We start from the raw sequence: 6,000 nt of genomic DNA on the forward strand, positions 1-6,000 counted from the left end.
AAAAAGTTTATTTGAAATCATAAGCTTTTGGAGCGCTGCTCCTTCATCAGGTCATATGACAATACATCAGCACTCCAAAAGCTAGTGATTTGAAATAAACCTGTTGGACTATCACCTGGTGTGGTATGACTTCTGGCATTATCACAAGAGATCTTGAAAACAAAAGTGCGCAATTTATAGCTTAGTGGTACAGAGATTCCTAACTGGAATTGTATGCTCAGACATGGAAGTATAATGAAGTATGAAAGGACCAAATTGAGAAATTGGGTTCATTTAACCTGGTCTGTTTTCCCTCTGTAAGTCTGAGAGTTTACATAATCCAGCTCTTAAAAATATTTGAGGCATTTGATAGGGATGGATACAGGGAATGTATTTTTTTGCAGGCGAATGCTGGAAAATAGAACATAATCCTAAAATGAACATTCAGTCATTCAGAAACCAGGAATCAAATTTCAACCCATGCATTACCTGGTGCTTATTGACTTAAGGTGCTGAAGGATGCTAGAAAGACTTTCACAATAAGTATTGAAGGATATGGAGCATATGCTGGGAAATAGGGTTAAAGTACAGATCAACTGTGGTCTAAGTAAACACACTTAAGTGGAGGACACATTGTCTATCAGTTCCTTTACTTAAATGTAATATTTTACAAATACATCTCATGGTGCTGTCTTGATCCATTACTGCGTGGCTTTGTGATCATTACTTCAATAGATTTAGCTAGTAATGAATATAATTGAGAATAAATTGGATTTTTTATTCAAATCACATATGCATCCTGAGTGTGATTTCTTCAGAACCAATTTTAGATTTCAAAGGACCCCTTTTTCGAGGAACACAGCAATATCATTTTTGATAGTCTGTTGCCTAAGCAATTTGCTAGCTCCATTGCACTTGAAAATGGTTTGGGCTTCAGGCCAGTAGAATTAAGAGGCAGTCTACTTGCCAATAAATTAGTGATCCTCTGGTACCTTTGTGTGGATGAGTCCAACGTGTCACATTATTAGATTTTCGGTTTCTGAAAAAATATTATTTTCTTCGCATGGCCTCCTTGCTACTTCCATTCCGTTTGCCAAAGCAAGTAATATGTAAAAGACCAATCATATAAGTGGAGTAAAAGTTAATTTTCCAGTTCGAAAGATATATTGCCGTTATCTACAGCGTTCTAACATATTATATGCCATTCTAATGAACACATTATAATAGAATAAGAGGATGGTTAGATAATAAGAGGAGCCTATTGACCTGTTGAAAGGTTACACAGGTTTGCATCACAAAAAGATATAATGGCAATTATTTAATTAATGATACCCAGAATAGGACAGAGTTTAGATTCCCTACAGTGTGGAAACAGGCCTTTTGGCCCAACATGCCCACACTGACCCTCCGAAGGGTAACCCACCCAGAACCATTTCCCTCTGACAAATGCACCTAACACTTTGGGCAATTTAGCACGGCCAATTCACCTGACCTGCACATCTTTGGACTGTGGGAGGAAACTGGAGCACCCGGAGGAAACCGGAGCAGACATGGGGAGAATGCGCAAACTCCACAAAGACAGTCGCCCAAGGCTGGAATCAAGCCTGGGACCCTGGTGCTGTGAGGCAGCAGTGCGAACCACTGAGCATCCTGTACAAACATAATTATTTTCTAAAAAAGGAACAGTGTCGAAGCCGGAGAAAAGTGCAAAAATTGCAGTGTTAGTGGCCTTTGACTTAAGTGCACATAATTGAGTGATGATAATATGGCTTTAAGAGATGTATTTTATCCTGTTTTACTTGAAGAAGAGCAGTTGAGAAAGAGGTGGCAAGTGGTCTGTATCAAACCAATAAATTAAGCAGCTTGTGGGGCCTTGGAGTCGTTTTTATTAAGTTGGAACAATAGAAACAGCATGAATGGATGGAGTCAGGCTCCCATAGAACCAGAGTTTTAGTTTAACTTTCAGTAGTTGTTGAAGTTTTGAGGTTGTTTGTTGAAGCTGCTACATCTTTCTCTCTGCTACAGCAAAAAGACTTGGGTTTTTGGCCTCAGCCAGAATTGGATGTAAGCCAAATCTATGTTTCTGAATCTGCCTTTGCCAAGGGTGTGTTTATGGGACAGTTGCTATATTGGAACAGTTGCTGTTTAGTAGTTAAATGATCTGTTATTCTGTCACGTTTTCTAGTAGAGTTGAAGTAGACTAATTCTTCTGTGCTTTGTTTATATTTTAACTGCAGAGTAAGAATAAGGTGGTAATATGTGGAACTCAACGTGAGAAAAGTAATGCTCCATTCTATAAGGTGAGGTTGGAGACTCTGGTGAAAGTGATGAAGTGGGGTGTGTTAAAATTAATGGAGAAATTCTCTGTTCATCACATACAATTTATCCTCAGGAGTGACATAGTTGGATCACAGGTGGGAGTAATACTTACTGTAGCTGAAAACCCAGTTGAAAATAAGGTCACTGAGATGTTATAGGAAGTATATCCTGGATTTTTCCTGACAGTTGCAAAGTCACAGAGAGGAGAAATCAAAGAATAAAGATAAGGAAGCTGAAGATCATTTGTCAGATTTGTGTTTGATCAAATGGGTGTGAAAAAAAAACAAGAATAGGTGGAGGACAAAGCAGATAACTTTAGTTCAGTGAGGTTAGTTGAAGATGAAAAAAATACAGCAAAGAGTATGCACAAGAAGAATCTGAGTGCATCCAAGAATGTCACTGTCTTAAAAATGAAATCTTGATGAGGAAATGAACACTATTACATATTCAGGCAGATGATAAATGGGCAGAAGTTCATCAAATTGTATTGCAGTTAGGCTACAGAAAAGAGGCTTTGTGGGTAGCACATGAGGGATCAGTAGGAGATCATTTGGGAGTAAGGAAAATGCAAAGCCAAAATACAAAGCCATTTTCATTGGCCTGGATTGCTGAGAGATGTGGTTGAATTTTGCAGGACATATCAGGTATAGAAAAACCACAGGCAGTGATAACACCAGCACTGTTAATACCTATTCCACCAATTTGAAGAACCTTTTATGAGATTGTTAGCTAATTGCAAGGGATCCCTCTCTAAAACAGTAAATAGGAATCAATATTTGTTAAAAGTAACGCATGTTTGCGATTTGTAGAGAAGGTTTATAGCTCAGGTTGTGGATCAGGTTGCCAGTTTGCTCACTGAGCTGGTGGGTTTGTTCTCAGACGGTTCATCACCATGCTAGGTAATATCATCAGTGAGCCTCCGGTGAAGCGTTGGTAGCTCTATCCCATTTGCTATTTATCTGTCTCGCTTTGTTGTGGTGGGTGATATTATTTCCGGTTCTGTTTCAGAGAGGAGGGTAAATGGGGTCCAAATCAATGTGTTTGTTAATGGAGTTCAGATTTGAATGCTGGGCCTTTGGGAATTCCCGTGAATGTCTTTGTTTAGCCTGTCTCAGGATGGATGTGTTGTCCCGGTTGAGTTGGTGTCTTTCTTCATTTTTATGTATGGTTACCAGTGATAGTTGGTCATGTCTTTTGGTGGCTGGTTAGTGCTCACGTATCCTAGTGGCTAGTTTCCTGCTGGTTTCTCCAATGTAATGTTTGTTGCATGAGGGTTTGGTCTGGTCCATAATAGTAGTCAGAACAAAATAAATTAATTCATGGCACAAGTAGAGATATGTCTTATAGCAGAGATGTTGTTACAAGGAGATCAAAGGTGGATACTTACACAGATAGAGGATTGACTAGTTAATAGAAAAAACGAGTTGGTATAAAGGGAGCATTGTTAGCATTGCAATCTGTAGTTCATGAAGACCACTGTAAATAGTGCTGGGGTTACAATAATTTACAATATATTAATGGCTTGGATAAGGAAAGTGAATTTACTATTGCCACACTTGTAGATAATGCAAAATTAGGTGGGAAGGCATCTGGTAAGGATAACTTAAAGAACCTCACAGCACTAGGGTCCCGGGTTCGATTCCCACTTTGGTGTGGAGTTTGCACATTCTCCCCGTGTCTGCGTGGGTTTCTTTCGGGTGTACTGGTTTTTTCCCACAATCCAAAGATGTGTAGGTCAGGTGAATTCGCCATGCTAAATTGCCTATAGTGCTACCTGCATTAGTCAGGAGTAAATGTAGGGGGTTTGATTACTCTTCAGAGGATTGGTGTGGACTTGTTGGGCTGAATGGCCTGTTTCTACACTGTAGGGAATCTAATCTAAAAGTCTTTAAATGGTTATAAATTGATAAAATTTACGGTAACAGCTTGGCAGATCGAATAGAATGTGAGAACATCTGAGCAGAAAGAAAAGAGAAGCTGAATTTTATTTAATTCGAGAAATACTGCAGAAAGCTGCAGTAAAGAGGAATTTTGGATTCCTCATGGATTATGTAATTTTTTAAAAATAACAATCAATGGAAAGTATGGAGAGCGGGTCATGACCCAGTGAAACTGAGATTTAATAGGAGAATGTCACAAAGCTAGTCGCTTTTCCTTCTAAAAGCTGTTCCTTGACTCAAGGAGACTCTGTCCTTGATTTTTTCAGAGGGGTAATAAACCAAGTCAGGCTCCGATCAGTCTGGTTTGGTACAGAGATGAAAAGGATTTTGAGAAGCCTTTTGTTTATACATAAACAGATGAGACTTCAGGCCAAAGAAAACTGTGGATGCTGGAAATCTGAAACAAAACCAGAAATTGCTGTAAAAGCTCAACCGGTCTGGCAGCATCAGTGGAGGGACAACAGAGTTGATATTTCAGGTCCAGTAACCATTCCTCAGAACTATCGTTATTACCCTGATGTAGTCTGAGCTGTGTGCAACGCAGACTCACTGCAATGTGGTTGAGGACATAAGAACAAGGAGCAGGAGGAGGCAATTGAACCCTTTGAGCCTGCTCCAATGTGATCACAGCTGATCTCAACTTCACTTTTCTCTCCCTTACTCTTCAACCTGTCCCTAAATAAAAGTCTATCTATCTATAAATTCTACAGATTCACAACCCTTTGAGAGAAGTAAACGTGGGCTTTGCCTGTGTCATTCACACTGCCTGAAGGAATAAAGAAAATAAAATCAACACATCTCAAGAGGCATGGAATATCAAAGTAGGACGACCAGTAAATTTTATCCGCATGTAAACTTCTTCAAAAGTAAAAGACCGTGGATGCTGGAAGTTGAAAGCAAACCAATTCCAAAACAATATGCGTCTTATTCCTTTGCAAATACCATTGAGTAGTCGATGCTTACTTTTTACTGCGACTCTATTGGTGATGGAACTGTTTGTATCCATGAGCAGTTTGTCAGTCAGAAAGCATCTGCTCTCCCGTTCCACTCCCAGCAATATACACGTTATACATGCCGAAGGATGAGCTGAGCCATCTGGGAGAATAATTACAAAATGCCAGCCCCATGCTCTGTCAAATATTGTTATTACTTCAGGCAAAATGAACATTCAGTGACATACAATCACAAATTGTTAGGATCTGTTGCGGATAAACAGAGGGATGGAGGAGAGGGAATGTGCCATGGATTCCAAAAAGTTTAATTTTTTTGTTTGTTTGTTTTGATCGCTCAGTACTCGTCGCTAATTGCTCTGGAGAATCAGCTTCTTGAAGCATTACCATCCATGGATTGTAAGAACACCCCACCACCCCCAGCCTCCAACCCAGTGCTACTAAGGAGGGAATTCCAGGATTTCAGCCAGTGACAGTGAAGTAATATGTTATATTACTAAGGCTGGATGACGTGTGGCTTCGGGGGAGCTTGCAGTTGCTACAATTCCCATGTACCCACTGTCCTTGTCCTTCTAGCTGGTGGAGATCATGTGCTTGGAGGATACTCCAGCTGACCCTCAGCTGTGGTGCAGCTTGTACACACTTCTGCCAGTGTGCACAATGATGGAGAGAACTGAATATTGAAGGAGGTGGATGTGGTGCCAGTCAAGTGGGCTACAATGTCTTGGATGTTGTGATGCGTCTTGAGTTGGAGCATCTTTCATCCAAGATCATTGCCCATCTACCAGACATTTAGGGCTAAGCCATAAATA

This window comes from Hemiscyllium ocellatum, chromosome 11, assembly GCF_020745735.1.
Source record: "Hemiscyllium ocellatum isolate sHemOce1 chromosome 11, sHemOce1.pat.X.cur, whole genome shotgun sequence".
Classification (NCBI taxonomy): domain Eukaryota; kingdom Metazoa; phylum Chordata; class Chondrichthyes; order Orectolobiformes; family Hemiscylliidae; genus Hemiscyllium; species Hemiscyllium ocellatum.